Source organism: Mauremys reevesii, linkage group 6 (genome assembly GCF_016161935.1).
Source record: "Mauremys reevesii isolate NIE-2019 linkage group 6, ASM1616193v1, whole genome shotgun sequence".
Taxonomy (NCBI): domain Eukaryota; kingdom Metazoa; phylum Chordata; order Testudines; family Geoemydidae; genus Mauremys; species Mauremys reevesii.
The window spans coordinates 29,666,385-29,686,176 of NC_052628.1; the positions used below are offsets into that span (position 1 = coordinate 29,666,385).

Genomic DNA, 19,792 nt, shown 5'->3' on the forward strand with positions numbered 1-19,792 from the left:
GTCCAGGTATAAAAACTAGCTTTATATCTTCATTTCATCTATTTAATCTAATGTCATATAATTTAATCTATATTAAGATATCTGTCAATGTAATATTTATGCATCTTCAAAAGAGAAATTTCACAAGAATTTTCCTTCAATCTTTCATAGTAGTTTTATGCTACTACATCTGTGTGTGTGTGTTCAGTCCCTTTTCAATATGTGCTAAATATAAATGGAGAATATGAAGAGTAAGAAATAGCCTTTAATCATATTGGGGTCATATTCCTGTAGTCTTTATTTCCCAATTTAGTACACAAACACCTGCCCTACTATACCACAGTCATACAGATGGAAGGGTAGATTTCATGGTTATTAAACACTATTAATTTTCCTACTGTATTGCAATTTACAAAACACCTGGACCAATTCATTATAATTTGGTGTGTTCCATTAGTCCCTTCATTGCTGGCCAAAAATGCTTGTATCTGCATTATCCATTACAATGAAAAAAAAACCTATATAAACACATGCGTGAGAACATGCAAACACCCATACACCACATTATTAAGGGCAATTTTGCTGGACCTAATTAGCATGTTCAGAAGCAGACACTTTGTTCACTGACATACAAAATAAGAATTATGTTCCACATCTAAAGGAAAAGTACTATACACAAGTATCTTAAAACATTTTCCAAACTATTAATATTTTATGTGAATCAATTTAGCTACTCCTGAAATGCAGCCTGCTCCAGGGTAAAATGTGCTACCTGTTTAACAGTGCACACCAACATTATCCAGCAGTTCAGGTAAGAAGGTAGAGAAGGCCCTGTCTAATCAAAATTTGAAGGGATTTTTTAATAGAATATACTTTCCCATATGCAATTGAATTAGGAAACCTGAGTCATTACTGCTGAAAAAGGGCAGCAGTTTCCCACAGCCACCCAGAATGAATTTTCCTGCAGGTGGATATAGAGGGTAGCAAAGGAAAAGAAGAAAAAAGACACAAGATCTAACTGCTCTCAAAAAAGACTGGAGGAGGGAACAGGAAGAGGGAAAACCATACAGTCCTCCAAAAATAAGCTTCCTTTTGAGAGAGGGAAGAAGGAATAAAATAATTATACTGAGGATGATGAACAAATATGCAATGGGTTTAGCATGTGAAGAAAATCTACAGCAACATCATATTACTGACATTACACAAACACATTGTGTACTGTTACACTGAATCTATGAATGTCATTGAAGCTCAGTTGAAACTATTTTTACTGAAGATCCTGTTGATTTTTACTCCAAATTATAACCTTTTACATGATACATTCAGAACCTCCTACTTGACATAGTAAGAGGTTAGACTACATAATCATAATGTTCCTTGGCCCCTTCTGGCCTTAAAATTTGTGAATCAATTAAACTTACAAACCAAAGACAATGATTTAAAAATTTACTTCCATATTTGCACACTCAGTTTTAAATAGAATTTACATGTGGAATTTTTATAGATAAACTGTTAAATATGTAAACTGAATGCACAGTTTCTATTACTTGCATGTGTAAATGAGTACAAATGAAATCTTTTGAGATAAGATTAGGCACCTTCTAAAACACTGTTGATATTTTCTGTTGGATGGAATGTGCCCTACTTTAAAACTGAAAAATTATAGTGTATTTTTCAATCTAAAATCCAAAACTACTTAAGATATTCAAATACTTATCTAAATACTAATGTTATGTATAAAGTATTTTTCTCTCAGCCAGACTATTGTTAAAACATTTGTCCCAAGTCCCAATTTTGATAGAAATGGGTGACAGGTGCTTATAACATTATTCAAAATGTCATGTGTTACCCAAATACCATTTCATTCCTGTCAAAACTCAGGCTGTGGTACTGTGAGTTCATGGAGAAATTACTGAAAATAGGAATAAACAGAAAAAAACTGGTTTTGCTGTTTAGGAATTTTAAATAGAGATGTAATTGTTGTATTTTGATTAAAAAGTTGAGTGTTTTGTTGCATGGAATGCACCTAGAGACTAGGCAGGAAATAACTTTATTTAAAGTAATTGACAGTAAATAATATGGAATATGTACTATTGAGGAATGCCCCAAGCTAGGCTGCAATTGAGCACCTGTCTGTCTGTCAAGATACATTTACTGCAACCATAAACACTTCTGGAGGTGAAATTCCAACCCTATTGAATTGGGAGCCTGGTCACTGACTTCAGTGGAGCCAGGATTTCAGCCAGAGTACCTATTCTAGTTATGATAAACAAATCTGGGAAATTTAGTTAGTAGCAATACATGGTTTGCACGTACTTTGCACCTTCACCCAGACTCTTCAAATGTTGTACTAACATACATGGTAACATCCCTATTGTACAGCTGGAGATACTAAAGCAGAAGATTAAAGATTAGATGTTTAGAAGAGCTCTGTCAGCAATTGGGCCATATTTTCAAAAGGAGCTTGGCTTTCATTTCAACACCAAAGTAAGTGGTGAGATTTTCATTAAAAAAAAAATCAATACATTGAGTGCTGAGTTTTTTCAGAAAATTTGGTCAAAAGTGTGACAATAGGAGTTGTTGAGTGTTGAGATCAAAATCTTCCCCTTTCTTAGATGCCTAAATGAGAGTATAGCTCTTCTGAAAATACTGTCCTTACTGTTGGTGCTGAGCATTTGAAACTCTGGCCCAACGTGACTTTCCCAAACTCACACAGCATTACACTGCCAGAGCTGAGAACAAAACACAGATCTCCTAACTCTCATCCCTCCACTCTAAGCACTACTTTAGACCACCAAGATGGTTGTGCATGTACCCACTAGACATGAATGCATAAAAATTGATTAGCCAGAGCCATTTCACTTGGGCTAATTCCACCTTTGGCATAGTTTTGGGCTGGGGAAGGGCCTGACAAGCAAAGCTCAGATCTTGATTTATGTTTTCCCAAAGTTGGGAGAAGTTTATTTGTGTAGACTTGATCCTGATCCATCTTTATTTTAAACCCTTTAAACTGGATATTACTCAGTGAGGTGATGTGGGGAATATATAGGGGGATGCATAACAAAGCAAGTGAGTGATTGCACTACCAGGGAAATTTACATGAACTACTGTAGGGTACTAACATGACACCTACATGGTTACAGTAATAATAGTAGCATAAGGCGATATCAGCCCCTGGTTGCCTGGTGAAACTGCTTGCTGACCCAATGTGGCTCTTCCTGTGAGTCACAAGGATTAATATAAATAAGGAGCTATCACAGGGGCAGGCTATAATTTAAACATAGTAGTTGAGGCACTCTGCTCAAATCTTTGGGCCTTAGTGAGGGATTGTGTCTGGGTCTGCGATTGTGTGTGCAAACTGGGAAACCATTAGCTTGGGTGGATTTGGCAAGGACTGTCCCAGTGCCTATCCTGTAACAATGGCTGGCCTGAATAAAGTTGTGTCCTTTTGTCACCCTGCAAGTACGTCTGTCTCTTCATTAGTGGTGTGCCTTTACAGCAGTGATCATAGATTATAAGAGCAATAGCACGTGTTGAAAATTTTATCTGAATCCACACTCCAAAAGGGGAGTGAATAGTCAGTATGTGACACTGTAATCTTTCATTGTTTTTGAAAGCTTTCACTTAAGGAATGACTCCTGTATTTCTTAGTATTCAGGATCAGTATTACACCTGCATTATTGTGTTCTGGATATTATCTAGATAGCTTAGTATGATTTCAACCGTACTGTTTATCCATCCTATTTTAGCACTCCTATTCATACAGTTAGTGTTTACATATTCTATAGTTTTATAGTGCTTATTACAATATCTTTGTGCTGTGCAAAATTACCTTATGAATATCAAAGAAATAATAAAAATCCTCAAATCATCCAGTGCATGTATTGGAATAAATCTCCAATGAAAAAATTATTTTTAAATGAAAAATTTTCATGGACATTTTTTGTTTCTTTAGAAGTTTTCTGTGTGGTTTTGTTGTTGTTGTTGTTTTTTGACAGAGGCAAATAACCAAGAAATGTTCTGATTTGGGGATTCTCACCATCTATTTTTTCCCCTTTCTCAGTGACAAGATGGAAACAAGTGAAAAAAAAAAAGGGAGGAAGGGTAAAGAAACAGGTGGATGGGGAAAAAACCCAAAATTTTGGTTTTCAACTTTTTGTTGACAAATGCATTGGTTTCCTATAAAGTTTTGAAGAAAAAAATTAAAAGTTTTCTAAACTTTCCTCCCAAATATTATATTTTACAAGCTCTCTAGAAGCTAAACCTCCTGAAAAGGTCCATTTAAATAGACAAGTTTCACAACATATCCTAAAGAGCAATACATTCAGAATCTGGGCAAAAAGGGTGTAGTAGCAAATTCCAGATTTAGAGAAGCCTTCATTGAAAACAACCTTCCACTGGGCCCTTCCCATCTATATGTTAATGCTGCAAGCCACTGCACTCTGAAGGATCCATTATCAATGTAAAGCAAGTAGTGAGATGTGAGTTCTCAAAATAACTGGATCCCAAACTATTGAGGATTTTACAGAACATCACCAGAACTGTAATTGTGTTTGTAAATGATTTAGAGACACAAACAAACAAAAAAACCCTGTACATGTGTTAAGCCCCTTTTGACTACAATGTGCCCACTGGCTTTAACACCACTATATTCAGTCATAGTATTGGTAGACTCCTTTGATATATTTTTCACTAACAGGGCAGACAACCTATCTTAGAAATCGGTTACGTAACATTTTCTATTTGCATAGTAGAACAATTGTCATACATAGAAGTAAATTAATAACTCTAACAATAATGTTCACTGGACGACATACTGGTACACATACAAGGTATCACAAAGTACTTTACAAACATTCATGAGTTAAGCCTCACCAAAACTCCTATGAGAAGTATAAAATGGGGACAACAAAATTTACCTATAGGGTAATAGAGATACAGAAAGTTAAGAGAAATCTATAGTCTTTCCAATTTCAATCATTATTGACTTGGCCAAACTGCAGCAAAGAGGCATGCCAGTGGCAGGAATAGGACTCAGGTCACCTAACTCCCATTCTGTGGGACCAAGAGTTTAAGCCAGATCCTTTGACATTAAAAGAGACACTGTCAAGATAAAATTAATAGCTAAAACTTTAAACCTTTGTACTTAAAGTTAGGCTACTAAATCCATACTCAGACATCTAAATATAAGTGGCCTGATTTTCATAAGTGCACTCCACCTACAAATCCTGTGAGAGCTGCAGGTACTGAACACCTCTGAAAATCAGACCACTTTTATTTTGGTACTTAAATGTGTACTGAGGAGTCTGACTTATGCACCAAGGTTAGAAAAATTTGGATTTAAACAATTTTTTACTAACACTACCTTAAATTACTAAAACAGGGAAAAAATAAAACCTAATGTATCTTCCATTGTTTTTCTGTCTTCGTTTACTATTTGCAGTTAACTCTGATTAGACAAAGATATTACTACTTCTGACTATTGTCCATTTTGCTATCTGGCTTTTATGCACTAACAATGCTAAAATGTACAGTTTGCAATAATTTCAGGAAACTGTTTACTTATACAAATCTGTTTTTGCTGATTTCTTAAAAATCAAAATTATTTTTATATTCATTGTATAACCCCTTTCCATAACACTTGAACCTGAAGTTTTCTCCCTAACCTAAGTTGACAATGTCCCTTTAATTTAATATGGCTGAAATATAACCTTTGGGTGAGTTCATTTATGAATGTTTTGGCAACACCTACTTGTTAAGAATAGAAATTTGCTGTAAGAGTCAGAGCTTCCATGATTATCTCAGCTTTCAGTCACACTTTAATAATGACTCTTTTCACTCCCATGTGTGAAGGATAAAGCAGACTGCTGCCTTCCCATATTTACAATACAGTGCATACTCCAAAGTACAGAAATTCTAGCTCTGATTTTTGACTCAAGACAAAGAACTGTTGCAGTCCTAACTGCCAGCTCACTTCCTTAATGATACCGGAGGCAGGCTGTCATATTAAGTTAATAATGTATCTATTGATCTCCATGTCAGGGAATGCAGACAGCTAATCCCTGCTGCTTTTCGGTGTTGATTTTCAGCTTGTTTTTGGGTAAATGCCATTAACTCTTAGAGGAAGGCAAAAATCTGAGGAGTGCTTGGAAAATGTTACAAACTGTGATGCCATGGAATTTGTTCAGGTACCTCTTCCCCAAAACCATTTTGTAGAACTGCCTTGGTGCCACGGGTGCTCAATATTGGAAGACTGGCACAATTGGCAACAGTATCTTTCTTTTAATTCTCGTATCATGATTTGAATCATGCTGCAGGCAACATGAGATGACACTTGAACTACAGGAAACTACACACAGAGTCTGAAATATTAAATAGCCACTGTGGGCAGATCTGAAAAATTGCTTGTGGACAGTGATTCTGAGCATTTTCTCAAATCAAATCTAAAGCTCAACAATAGAACATTAAAACAGACTGAATGGAATAAATATTAGTTATAAAAATTACAGTCTTTTTGCTTCCTTCTCTGCATCAGTCTGAAATTACTGGTTTTATCCTTCAGAACGGCACATGGAGACAGACTGAAAACTGTAAGATCCAGAGTCTCCTATATGAGCTTAGTTTTCATGTGATCTCCAGCAAGATAATAGTTATATAGGGGCAAAGCTCCACAATAAATAGAATAATTTAAAGAGAGAGAGGGAGAGAGAATAAAGCCTTTCTTTTGGACACCATTTATGCCAGCTTGAGGGGGCCCATTTAAATCAATATGAGCTATTTGGGATTCTCTGCATCAGGGGTTCTCAACCTTTTTCTTTCTGAGTCCCCCCCCCTCCCCACCTGCTATAAAAACTCCACAGCCCGCCTGTGCCACAATAACTGGTTTTCTGCATATAAAAGCCAGGGGTAGCAAGCTGGGCAATTGCCCAGGGCTCCATGCCACAGGGGGCACTGTGAAGCTAAGTAGCTCAGGCTCCTGCTTCAGCCCCAGGTGGTGGGGCACAGGGCCCCAGGCTTCAGCCCCATGCAATGGGACCCCGGCTTTCTGCCAGTCTAACACTGGTCCTGCTTGGCAGAACCACTGAAACCACTGAAACCACTGGAGCCCTGGACCCTTGGCTGAGAACCACTGCTCTACGTTGTCATTTCATATATTCTGCATTCCATATGCCAGATATTGATGCCTATAGCAATTTTCTGTAAAGATCAGTGAGACACAGTGATCCTGATCCAACTGTTAGCACAATCATTCCATTTGATCTCAGTGGGAGATAGTCTGGCCCGATGGATCTATGTATTTTGTAACAAATTACAACATTCTAAACTGAAACTATGTCTGGAAAAGTAGCCTGTAAACTCCTATTGATTGGAATGCTTGGATATGCCTAAATGGTAGCATTGTGTATTCAACTGAATCCTGATACCTGTGGTTAATTTTATCATACATATTTTATAGCTAATAATTGTGTAGCGGGGAAAGGTATACAACACTATTTAATCTACTTATATTCAGAACTTTAAAATGCTGACAAGTATAACAATCTGCATTCACTTTAGTTGACCCTGGAGGGAAAACAGCAGAGTTTTAATAAACAGAACAAACTATTTTTAAACAAACATATCTGGAAAAAAGAGCTGAGGGCAGCCTATTTTACGTGACCTTTTAAAATTATTTTCTAGATCTAGTCAATCTGACATTCAATTTATTACACAAGCCAAATTTATTCCACTCCAGGGCACGTACAAATGGAAGCCAGTTTGTGACTAGCAAAAGGAACTGCACCACCGCATATATATGTGGTAGAGCTCTTGGTTAAACATGCAAGCTTTAATGCAACTAATTTTCTGGAGAAAGAATTAAGCAGGTCTTGGAAAGGTCTAGAATAGCTCAGAAAGCAAGCTTTATTCATCTGCCATATATATTTTATGCAGCAAATTAGCCAATACTATGTGAATTAACTAACTTCTTCCACCAAGTCTAACAATTTCAAACTGCTGATGTCAGAAGTACTGTTTCTGAAACACAAACAAACCCACAGCACTAAAACAGAAACACTCTCTAGATGCCTAGGACACTTTTGTCTGATGTGTTTCCTCTGCTTAGTTAGAGTCAGTGTTTCCTACGTACTTGTGGCTGTGTGTGGTGGGTGGCGGGGAGCAAGGGTGCAAGGTGCTTCTTCCCATCATCCCTCACACAAAGGACAAGGTCAATCGCAGTGCTGGAGCAGGCAGGGGCAAGGACCATCCCCCTCTGTACTTTAGTTGATGAGGGGCTTTTAAGATGCACTCTCCTTCAAAACTGGCTCCATATCTTAATTACATCATAGCAGCCTACTCGTGTTTCTTTCTTGGGGTTTTGGTTTGCAATATTTATGTTTTCATTTTATTTCTTTATTTAGATTTGCAATAACTATTTTAAAAAAACCCATCCATTCTAAGGCCTGGAAATGCAATTCACACATAAACAGTCTCACAAATATCCTCTGGAGGCACTACTCTGGTAGCAATAGGACTATAACAATTGTCAGCAGAATTCTCTAACCTGGCAGTAGCTGCCTTTGCTAATAGCAGCTGAGAATTTAACTAGACCCTGACCTCCCCCCCCAAACCTTCAAACTGCAAACCCAATCCACAAATGGTAGAGCTATGCCCTCAGTCAAAAGGCAGTTTTATTCCTGCCATAGCTTCTGGTTTCATAGAGTTTACGGCCAGAACAGACCATCAGATCATGTAGTCTGACCTACTGTATAACACAACCTAATATATTTCATGCAGATACCCTTATATTAAGCGTGAAGTCTTTAGTTCAAATCATGTCAGTCCTCAGGAAACTGAACTCTGTGCTACAGGCAGAAAACAGAAGAGACCAAGGTGCCACCAGTGCTGAGGTCCCTGCAATAGCAAGGAATTGAGAGAGATTCTAGATGATTCCAGCAGGCCCTTCATGTCCCATACTGCAGAGGAACCCGCAAGGTCCCTACCAATGTGACCTGTGGGAAAATTCCTTCTTAACCTCAAATCTGAGCATTGGACCAAGAAGACACACCATCCAGAAATTTAGAAAAGATACTGAGCCACCCTATATGGTGTCCCATATCTAGATGTGGCCAATCTCTGATGCTTCAGAAGAAGGTATTCTCCCAGAATACATCAAGACAATGGGCATCATGGAAAAATAAGTCCTTATCCCTGCAGGAGACTGACTGAAGACCTGAAACGTGAGATTTGATTATAGTCATTGTCTTACTTCAGAGCTGCAATTGTTATGAGCATATTGAGGGGAATGCAAGCAATTGTTATGAGCATATTGAGGGGAATGCAATCAATCCTCTTCTCTCCATGGCCCATGAAGGAAGGGAAAAGCAGGAAGACGTACACATTCACAGACAGCGAGAACAGAAGGGAGCACCATGACCACCCAGCACAACCCTCTGCACACAGGCCACATAATTTCTCCCAGAAGTGATTTAAGGTAAATCTTTTGGAAAGCAATGGTGAGTCGTCCACCTCCCCTGGTAAGCTGTTCCAATGTTTAATTACCCTAACTGGTAGAAAATCATCTTATTTCAAGTTTGAATTTGTCTAACTCCAACTTCCAACCACTGGTTCTTGTTATGCCTTTATCATCAACATTGAAAAGACCCTACTACCAGACATCTTTTCCATATTTTCCTATGCACTGTGACCGAGTCACTTCTCTTTAATAAGCTGAATAAGATGAGATCCATACGTCGACATCATAAAGCTTGTTTTCCAGTCCTGATCTTTTTTGTGAGTCACCTCTGAATTCTCTCCAGCATTTCCACATCCTCCATTAAGTGCAGATACCAGAACTGGACACAATTAGCCCCTTTTGCCACAGCATTGCACTGAGAGCTCATGTTGAGGCAACTAGCTACAGCGACCCCTAAATCCTTCTCTGAGTCACTGCTTTCTAAGACAGAGTCTCCCATTCTGTATGTATAACTTGTATAGTAGGTTCCCAGATGTATTACCTTGCATTTGGCCGTATTAAAACACATTTTGTTGGATTTTAGTCATTTAACCAATTCAGATCACTTGAACCATAACCGGTCCTCCTTTGTGACATCTGCAAGCTTTTCCAGTACAGATTTTATATCATCATCTAGATTGTTGATATTGAAATACTGAATAGCGTTGGACCGATAATGGATCATGGGGACCTAGCTTAAATAGCACCCCAATCAATACCACCACATTAACAACATTCTGAAATCTGTCAGTGAGCCAGTTTTCAATCGTCTCATCTGTGTCTATTAGTTCCGTATAAACACAAGTTGGGTTTTTTGTGTTTTTTTTTCATGGAGTATTAAATCAAATCCAAGTACACAAGCTCAACAGAGTTGCTTTTATCAGCCAGAGCTATAATCCTGTCCAAAACAAAACACTTCCCATCTTAAAATTATGTTTACAGTCAGTTATGCTAACAATTGCTTAAAACCTTGAAAAAGTGCCCTCTCCAAAACTCCAAATGTACATGTTAATGGTTGCTGTCGTATTCTGTTTGCACATAGTAAAGGTAACCAGATCATGGTCAATGGTATGTAAGAAACCAATCATTTTTAGACCAGCAATTAACTCTTCTTTCTCCTCTGCTTCCCTCAAGAAACCAGCACTACCCTCCTCTCGTCTGGATTGAGTCTCAGCTAGCTTGTTCTCATGCAGGCCACAGTCTCCCTTAGATGCGGAGTAATGCGATCAGCCACTCCACCTGTACCCACTGAGGTCAAACTCTGGTGCTGAATGTCCTTATACATCACATTTATATACAATTACACTAAATAATATGGAAAATGTATTGACAGAATGTCTGTACTGCAAATAGGTCTTTTGTGCTTTAGGACTCTATACAAGAAAGAAATACAACTCTATATCTGCAAACTAGACATTATTCATACTGTTTCTTTAGTGAAATATCAGTTTCTACTACACAGTAAATAAAATCATTTACTGAATTGGACCACTAGAGTTAAACACTATCCTCACTCAATTGATACAACTCCATTCACTTCAATAGGAGTTTTGCCACAGATTGACAGCGATATTTGGCCTTTGGGAAATAACTCTCATAAGACAACACAGTAAATCTTTCACTTAAGGATACTAAATACCCTAGCTAATTATACCAGTACCTTTAGTGTTTAATGGTACAAGACAAGTAAAAACAGGAAAAAAATCATCATAATTTGGTTTGGATTTTTCTGGCACAGATATTTACCTCAAATGTAAATTTGTGGGTCAAATTTGTGGGTCGACAGCAAATGAGTGAAGAGCAAAATAATTGGACCAATAAAGAAGTTAGTCCTAGGTGTTTACAGAGTTAGTAAATGGTTTATTTCCTTTTGCTATACAGTATAAAAGTACTTGTAGAACATTCCCATGTACTTTGTGTGCTTGGGAGATATTCTTGCATATAATAAGGACAATAGGTCTCACTTTTCTTTTTGGGTATAAGTCTATTAGCATCAGTGGGAGTTATGTGCACATACCAAGAGCAGAAGAGATTGTTAAGGCCCCATTAATACAGTGAAAATATCTATGCCAGCTGAACCCATTTATAAAACAGCTAATGAGGGTTTAAGATACTTTGCCTGATCCAGGTAAAACACAACACAGTTTTGGTAAATGATTTTCTAGGTCAGTACATATCATTTATAACAAGACTAAAATCACCCATGGTCAACACTGATGAAGGGACCTAGTGCTGAGGGGGAAGTTGTTGGTGACATCAGGTATCTGCAAATGTATCTCTGAAATGGGCACCCAAAGTCAGTGTGACAGTGCTGCCCGTGGGAGCCAGCTGAGGTCACTCAATTAGGGTGAACTGCAAACAGAATGGGGCAGACAAACCCCAGAAGCTGGTGGTTATTCCAATAGTTAGATTTACCAAGCCAGCACAAAACAGCTTCTACAGTACCTCACTGGTTACTTAGAAGTTTCAAACACTGCAGTTCCCTTAAAGTGCCCAGCCTCAGGCCTCCGTCCAGACACACACCTCAATATGATGATGATTACTGAAAACTGTATCTCATCATATAAAAGAAAAGGTTCTTTCAACCCCAAAGGGTCAGCCACAAACCCAGGTCCAATTATAACTTAGATCTTACCCAAAATACACGCTATAGCCAATTCTTATTAACTAAGCTAAAATTTATTTTAAAAAAGAAAGAGAGTTGGTTAAAAGATCAATATACATACAGACTTGAATTCAATTCTTGAGGTTCAGATACATAGTAGAGGTGAGCTTGTAGTTGCCAAAAGTCCTTTCAGAAATAGTCCATAGGTTATAGTCCAATGTCCATATTCAGGGTGACTCCAGTCAATGACTGGGGATCTCAATCCTTATGGCTTAAGGTTTTCCCTTCTTGAAACCCAAAGGAGATCTGAGATGAAGTAGGACCATGTCCCAGGGTTCTTATACATTTCCAGCGGCCTTTGGCTTGAGAAAACAATAGGCTTAACTTTTCTTCTCCCAAATATCCTGGCAATTAACACAGGGTAATTTATCCATTACACAGTTCAGATACAGGTTACCACAACCTTCAAAGAGACACAGAGACAATAATACTATTTCACTCAAGTATCTTCCTAAATGTTAATATTCCTTTTTTGGTCTTTGAATCAAAGCCAGGGTAATAGACAAGACTTATTTGCTTACATCACAAGACCTGAGCAAACACCTATCCTTCTACCTCTAACAATGCAGACTTGCATTTCAAAGCTCTGTTCATTTACATATCTTCCTAACCAGTTTCTAAAGTTCACCCAGGGGTCAAGTCCCTCTGTGAGTTAATTAACTCTTTCTGGCCCTGTCACCTTTCAATGAGATATTATATTACACTCATAACATCACAGTCAGTCACTTCTCCTTCAACAGTGAAGCCTCTAGAGAATGTAAAGTTGCTCTCTCCTTATGGAACCTCTGGGGTGAATTCCCAATGGACGGAATATGGGAAGTGATCAATGGTTCGATGTCTAGTTGGCAGCTGGTATCAAGCAGAGTGCCCCAGGGGTCGGTCCTGGGGCCGGTTTTGTTCAACTTCTTCATTAATTATCTGGATGATGGGATGGATTGCACCCTCAGAAAGTTTGCAGATGACACTAAGTTGGGGGGAGAGGAAGATATGCTGGAGGGTAAGGATAGGGCTCAGAGTGACCTAGACAAATTGAGAATTGGGCCAAAAGAAATCTGACAAGGTTCAACAAGGACAAGTGCAGAGTCCTGCACTTAGGATGGAAGAATCCCATGCACCGCTACAGGCTGGGGACCAACTGGCTAAGTGGCAGTTCTGCAGAAAAGGATCTGGGGATTACAGTGGACAAGAAGCTGGATATGAGCAGCTCCACTTCGTCGGATGTATTCACCCACGAAAGCTCATGCTCCAAAACTTCTGTTAGTCTATAAGGTGCCACAGGACTCTTTGCTGCTTTTACAGATACCGATTAACACGGTTACCCCTCTGATACAGGATAAATTAGGTAGATTCTTTATGGAATCTGAATTTATCAACAAGAGATTTTTAGATAAAAATTGTCCTACCCTATTTATGCAAGCTCAGCTATCAGAAACCCATTGCAGACATTTTCACTGAGCCCAGAAGCATTTAGGAGTTGACATTCCCACTCTCCATGTTTCCTCATCAGTGCTTTCTAAAACAAGTACACAACTGAGTTTTTACTTAAAACCAAACCAAACCAAAACAAAAAAACAAAACAAAACCACAACAACAAAAACCATGCTGCCTTGGAAACAGAGTGGTCTGTAAGGACAGAGCATATACTTCTCGTTAATCAGGAACCAGAGATTTTAGCAGACCACAACCTTTTATATGTTGCACTTTAATCTGTTACTATGTGGTGGTATCTTCCACTGGGGCAGGTTTGTGATGAATTCTATTCAGTTTCACATGTGTGGAGCCATGGAGGAGAGAAGAGGAAGGTTGAAGCAAGACTGGTTTTGACTTTTGGGAGTACCACTGTGAAGTACTGAATGGATCCCACACAAAGTCTGGCAAGTATAGGGGTTAAAATTCCCGTGCACTCTTGTAACAAAGAGAGTAGATTAGCAGGTTGCAGCAATGCTCATTAGCCTCAGTGGCATTAGGCACATGATTCTTCAGGGTGATAAAAGCAGCCCTGAGTGATAACTGAAGCAAGATATACCAGAAACCATGTGCAGGGCCATCCTTAGGATTTATGGGGCCCTACACAGTATTATTAAACTGGTGCCCCTATGCTTAGGGGGTTGGACTAGATGACCTCCTGAGGTCCCTTCCAACCCTGATATTCTATGATTCTATGAAGGTGGTCCCCAGCTGGCACTGCTGACCCCAGTGTGTTGAGGAGGCACAGCCACCACCCCCCAGAATCCCCACCATTGCTGACACACACCATGCTTCATATGCAGCAGATGATGCGGCAGTGGCTCAAAACAGGCTTTGCGCTGTCACATGGGGGCTGCATCTTGCCAGAGCCCACGGCCCTCCAGCAGCCCCTTGCCACTCCTGGCTCACCATAAGCATTTTGACAGGAAGTACCAAGCAGTAATAACAACAACAATAATACATGTGTGTGTGCGTGACAGAGTGTGTGTGTGTGTGTGTGTGTGTGTGTGTGTGTGTGTGTGTGTGTGTGTGAGAGAGAGAGAGACAGAGACAGAGAGCCAGTGTGTGTGTGTGTGTGTGACTGTGTGTTGGAGGACTATTTGACAGAGTGTGTGTTGGGGAATGTGAGTCTGTGTGTATGTGTGTGTGAGAGAGACAGACAGACACAATCTGTATTGGGGGACTGTGACTTGTGTGAGGCAGTGTATGTGGGTGTGAGAGCCAGTCTCTGTGTGAGAGAGACTGTGTGTGTTTTAGGGAAGACTGAGAGAGCATGAGTGCACTGTTACTTTAATTCCCCCCCCCTCCGCTTCTCCACTCCCACCCCCAACTCACCTGGAAGTTTCGCTCCTCCTGTCCTGGCCCCGCCCCAGCCCAGCCCCTGCCAGAGACTGAGCAGTGCAGGCAGGCAGGGTCTAGGGAGGGTCTCCGCTCCGGGCGGCGGTGGGCCAGGCCACCAGGCCCCTCTGGGGGCTTCCCGGGGCTGGGGCGGCAGAGCCAGAGGCTGGAGCCCTCAGCCGGCCAGCTGAAGAGGGAGGGAGGGGGCAGGGAGAAGCCCGCCTGCCCAGTGTGGGGGGAGGCGGAAGGGGGCCAGGGTGGAGAAGAGAGGATTCCAGCCACAGCCAGCGAGGGAAATGGTGCCCCAAATTTTCCAGTGCCCTATGCAGCTGTGTATGCCTAGGGACGGCCTTGACCATTTGCATTTGATGTAGTTGAAGGAAGTTTAGCCCACTATGCTTAATTTGGACAACAGAGATGTTTCAGCAATTATGTCCTTAAAGAGACATAATTTTATTTTATTTCTGTCTTTAAATTTTATTTCTGTCTTTATTTCTGTCTTGAAACCCGGCAAGTGCTCATATTCTAAACCATCCATGCTGAGTCTTTTGACTAAACTCTCATTGCTTTGATTTGAGCACACTTTACCCAATCGAAACATAGGAATAGTCCACCATGTTGAACAGCATTATAATCAAAACAGCTAATCAGGAATTCTCAAACATTTGTAACCATTGTTTTTATTGATCATACAATAAAAACAGAGCATGCCTAATGTTTCCAGTGCTCCCTTCCCAAGTGTTTTGGTTCTACTAGTAGCCATGTACCATGTTTCTCTCTAAACAATAAACAAAAAACAGACCCTTTCAAAAATTGTCTGTGCTGCCAAAGGAAGGCTCTAGGTTTAATTGGAATATTCACAGGTGTAGTTTGGTGTTACTTTGTAACAGACATTATTTCTATCATGCAGTATTTCCACTGAAGTCTAGTTTGCTTTTTTTAAAGAAAAAAAAAGTTATAATAAATGTGTGGCTGGAAATACTTTAAAGTGTACAAGTAGTTACTAGTGTATCTCAACATTAATTTGAATGTATCAAAAAAAATTGAGCAAATGTAACTAACATTTATAGACAGAAATTATTTCCAGACAGACACATTTGCTAAATTTAACCTTCTATAGCTTTTTAAAAAAATTATTCACTCTTTAATATTCAAATTGCATGCACAATCCCCAACATTAGCTGAAATTGAACATACTGTACATTTTAAGAACACGGATGAAATACAAAGAGTTCAGATAGCATAAATATCTAAAAGTCTGGGTGTTTATCGAAACTTTATCTGAGTCTGCAAAACCAGTCTACAATCCTCTCAAGACGAAGTATGCCTTTCATTAGATTTCCTGGGCATCATGCTTCTAGTCAGACTAGAAATACTTCAATAAACTATTTTTTTTCCTGTCCCACCCAGAATCAGGTACTTCTGAGGCACATGAAAGAGTGAAAAGAAAGATATCCCACATATGTTGTACCTCAAAAGGGTTCACTTTGAACTTTTAGGAGATGATTCATGTCAGTTCTTATCTTATCACTGTTGGGTCTTTTTGCACTGTACCTAACCTCAACTTCAGAATTCCTGCATTTCTAAACTAGAAATTAATATTCTAGCTCATCATAATACATCAGAATAAAGGCCTGATCCTGCACTACTGAAATCAAAGTCAGTGGGTCTTAAGGAAGGATTTGAAGGTGGTAAGGTTGAGTGGCTTTCTGAATCACATTAGGGACAATGTCCCAAGCATACAAGGAGACATCGAACAACATGCAAAGATAATTTGGGGAAGCACCCAAGAGGTGGATGAGGCTGGCATTGCTGGTGCAGCAAAGGTGGCATGGATCAATGTGCCAAGATACAAGAGAGAAGCAGGGACGGGGAGACTTAGGAAGAGCCTTAAAAAGTGAGGATACGAAGTTTGACTTGAACTCGATCCATTGTAAATGGAGGAGCCAGTGGAGAAATTGAAAGAGTATGATATGGTCAGCACAGTGGTTGAGGAAGACTATCTCAGCCTCCTGAATTGATTGACGGTAGGGCAGTATAGTGACAAGGAGACAGGAGAAGGAGAGACTGAATTACTCTGAATAAGAAATTAGGAGAATTCTCTGAACCAGAGTTTTAGCTGCAAGGATAGAGAGAAAAATCTGAAATTTACAGATATTTTAGAGGAAAGCATAGTAAGATGTAGATATAAACTAGATGTGTGGAAGAGAGGAAGGAGTTAAAGATGACCCCCTGGTTACAGGCCCAGATGACAGGGTATATTGAGTATAATGTTGTTAACAGTAATAGATAATGGGAAGAACATGAGTAACTGTGTACCTTATGGATAGCCACTGGACAACAAAGGTTTCCAAGCAAAATCATTCTCTAGTCAACAATAGCCATATTCAATATTTGGCTTCTGGTGGTTTCCATTTCAAGCTGGAAATTACAGGCACACTTTATTTCTCCATATGCCTGTTTTAAGAGCTAAAAACATTTATTGTAGCAGTTTTCCACATTCAGAATGGTATATTACAGGTCATGCCTCCATAGCAATAATTGCTGAACAAATTCAAGTAGGATTAAGATTGAGGATGGATTTTTGCCTGGAGTAGCACTAGCAGAATAAAACTGCATATCATCAAAGCTACAGGACATAAGGTAGAGTATTGACTGTTGAGCAATCCAACTAGTTAAGTGATTTAGTACTTAAGTGATCAGAGAATGATTTAGTACTTAAGTGATCAGAGAATGATATAACAGAGTGCAAGTAAATATCATCAGTACAATACTACATGATGAGAATTAGAGCTGGTTGGAAACTGGCATTTCCTTTCTGAGGGAAATTCCAACAAAAAAATTGGAAAAAAAATTGTTCCAAAGTAGAGGTAAAAAAGGTGGAATTTTGTAATTTCCCATGCAACAAAAATTCTGAAAAGTTTCAATTCAATACCATCAAAATGTTTGATTTAGATAATATCAGAGTGTTTCATTTTGATAATGTCCAAATATTTCATTTTGATAAGGTAAAAACATTCAGTTTTGCCCATCTTCTCTCATAATGATTTTGTGTTCAGTGACTGCCGTGAAAATAAAAACAAAAATCATCATTTGTTAACTGTTACCACATAGTGGCAGTATTTCCAACCCCAGACACTCAACAAAAATCATGAGTTTGGCTTAAAAATAAATCACAAGATTAAGATATAAACTAATACATTTTATGGTTATTTTTATTTGCCTTCTGGGTTTTGAACCTGTAGGATTCATGTTTTCAAGCTATTCTCAGCAACTATGAGAGCATTAAAAAAAATAATCTGAGAGTCTCTCATAATTATATGAGTCCAGGACTTTAAGGCCTGGTCTACACTAGGACTTTAAATCGAATTTAGCAGCGTTAATTCGAACTAACCGCTCAACCGTCCACACCAGGAAGCCATTTTTTTTAACTAGAGAGGTCTTTAGTTTCGAATTTGTACTCACCCCCCAGGTGGTGGAGTAAAGCTAAATTACATGGGCTGGCTAGTTCTAGGCTAGGTGTCACTGACCAGAAGAAAAAACAACAACAGATTGCCAGGCGCTTCAGGGAGAGGGAGGAGGGAGCGATGACGGTTTTCAATGACGAGTTACCCCCCCCCCAACCCTTTTCACATTTTTTCCCCCAGGGGCTCTTGGGCACATTCCAATGGGCAGCGGGGGCGACTGGGGAACTGTGGGATGTGGGCACACAGTGCACAAATCGCAAAAAGTCGGCGCCCGTTAATGTGGACTCAAATTAATTTTTTTAGTATATTTAGTATGGATACACAAATTCGACTTAATCGAAATCATCCGAAAGAAATGATTCGAAATAAGTAGTGTAGTGTAGTAGGGAGCTTCTAAGGAACATACAAATATTATGAGAGTTACGATAATATTGTGAGAGTTGGCAACACTGTTAGATTATCACAGTTTCCCCAACGTTTAGAATAGGACATATGTGATAACTGTGTTGTAAGAGTTGCAAATGTTGAAGTCTTATACCTGCTTGCTGTGTGGGGCTAACAATGATGCAATTGTAGATGGCTGGGTGGTACCACAATGTAGATGGAGCAATGTGGTGTCACACAACTGCCAACAGACAAATGCGAGATGGAGAGTTATATTTATCAGTTACTTATGGTAGAACCCACTGTCCTACGTGCTTTCCAGATATTCAAGAAGGGACTGTCTCTGCTCTGGGGGCCTCACAATCTAAAGATAGACAGAAAAGTAAACAGAGGGGATAGCAGAAGAACAAAAATTAGCAATTTATATACATGTCAATTTGCTGTAAACAGCATAGCAGAAAGGGGTCTTCAAGAGGAGCCTTGTGGAAGAGCTCAGATAGGGTATATGATGCAGAAGTGGGGTCTGCATGGAAGAAAACATCAAGGTGATTGCATGAGAATTTCACAAGCTGGAAACAATGATGAAACTGAAAGGACAGGAGGCAACATGGCATAGTCCTGGGTACTATAGCTACAGAGGTATTATATGGAAACAACAGTGAATTGCAGTAAGCTGGCCAAGATTGACTACTCTGAGTGTGATATAGCATAGCACCTGTGTCAGCCAGTCTTAACTGTTGTGCAGTTCTCCAGTGCCCATATGCTAGTAATTATTTGTCATTTTTCTGCTGACATCAGTGTCTGTCCATTGTGGTTGCACAGGATATGTTGAATTTGGCATGTAGGGTACCTAAGTGTCTCTGTGATTAGAACATCTGTGTGGGGATAATGGCAGATGCTTTTGCTACAGAAAACTTTATTTTCCAGTGACAGTGAAATTAGGGTTGTGGATGCCCTGGAATGACCCTGTTGCTGTATACTGGGGGTATGTCTACACTG

The 19,792-nt window shown here is 39.4% G+C and overlaps 1 protein-coding gene across 1 annotated transcript in view; it reads right to left on the reverse strand.

Moving 5' to 3' along the window:
• The window catches only part of HCN1 (hyperpolarization activated cyclic nucleotide gated potassium channel 1), a 288,556-nt gene that overhangs the window by 132,151 nt on the left and 136,613 nt on the right, over positions 1-19,792 (reverse strand). The window lies entirely within an intron of this gene.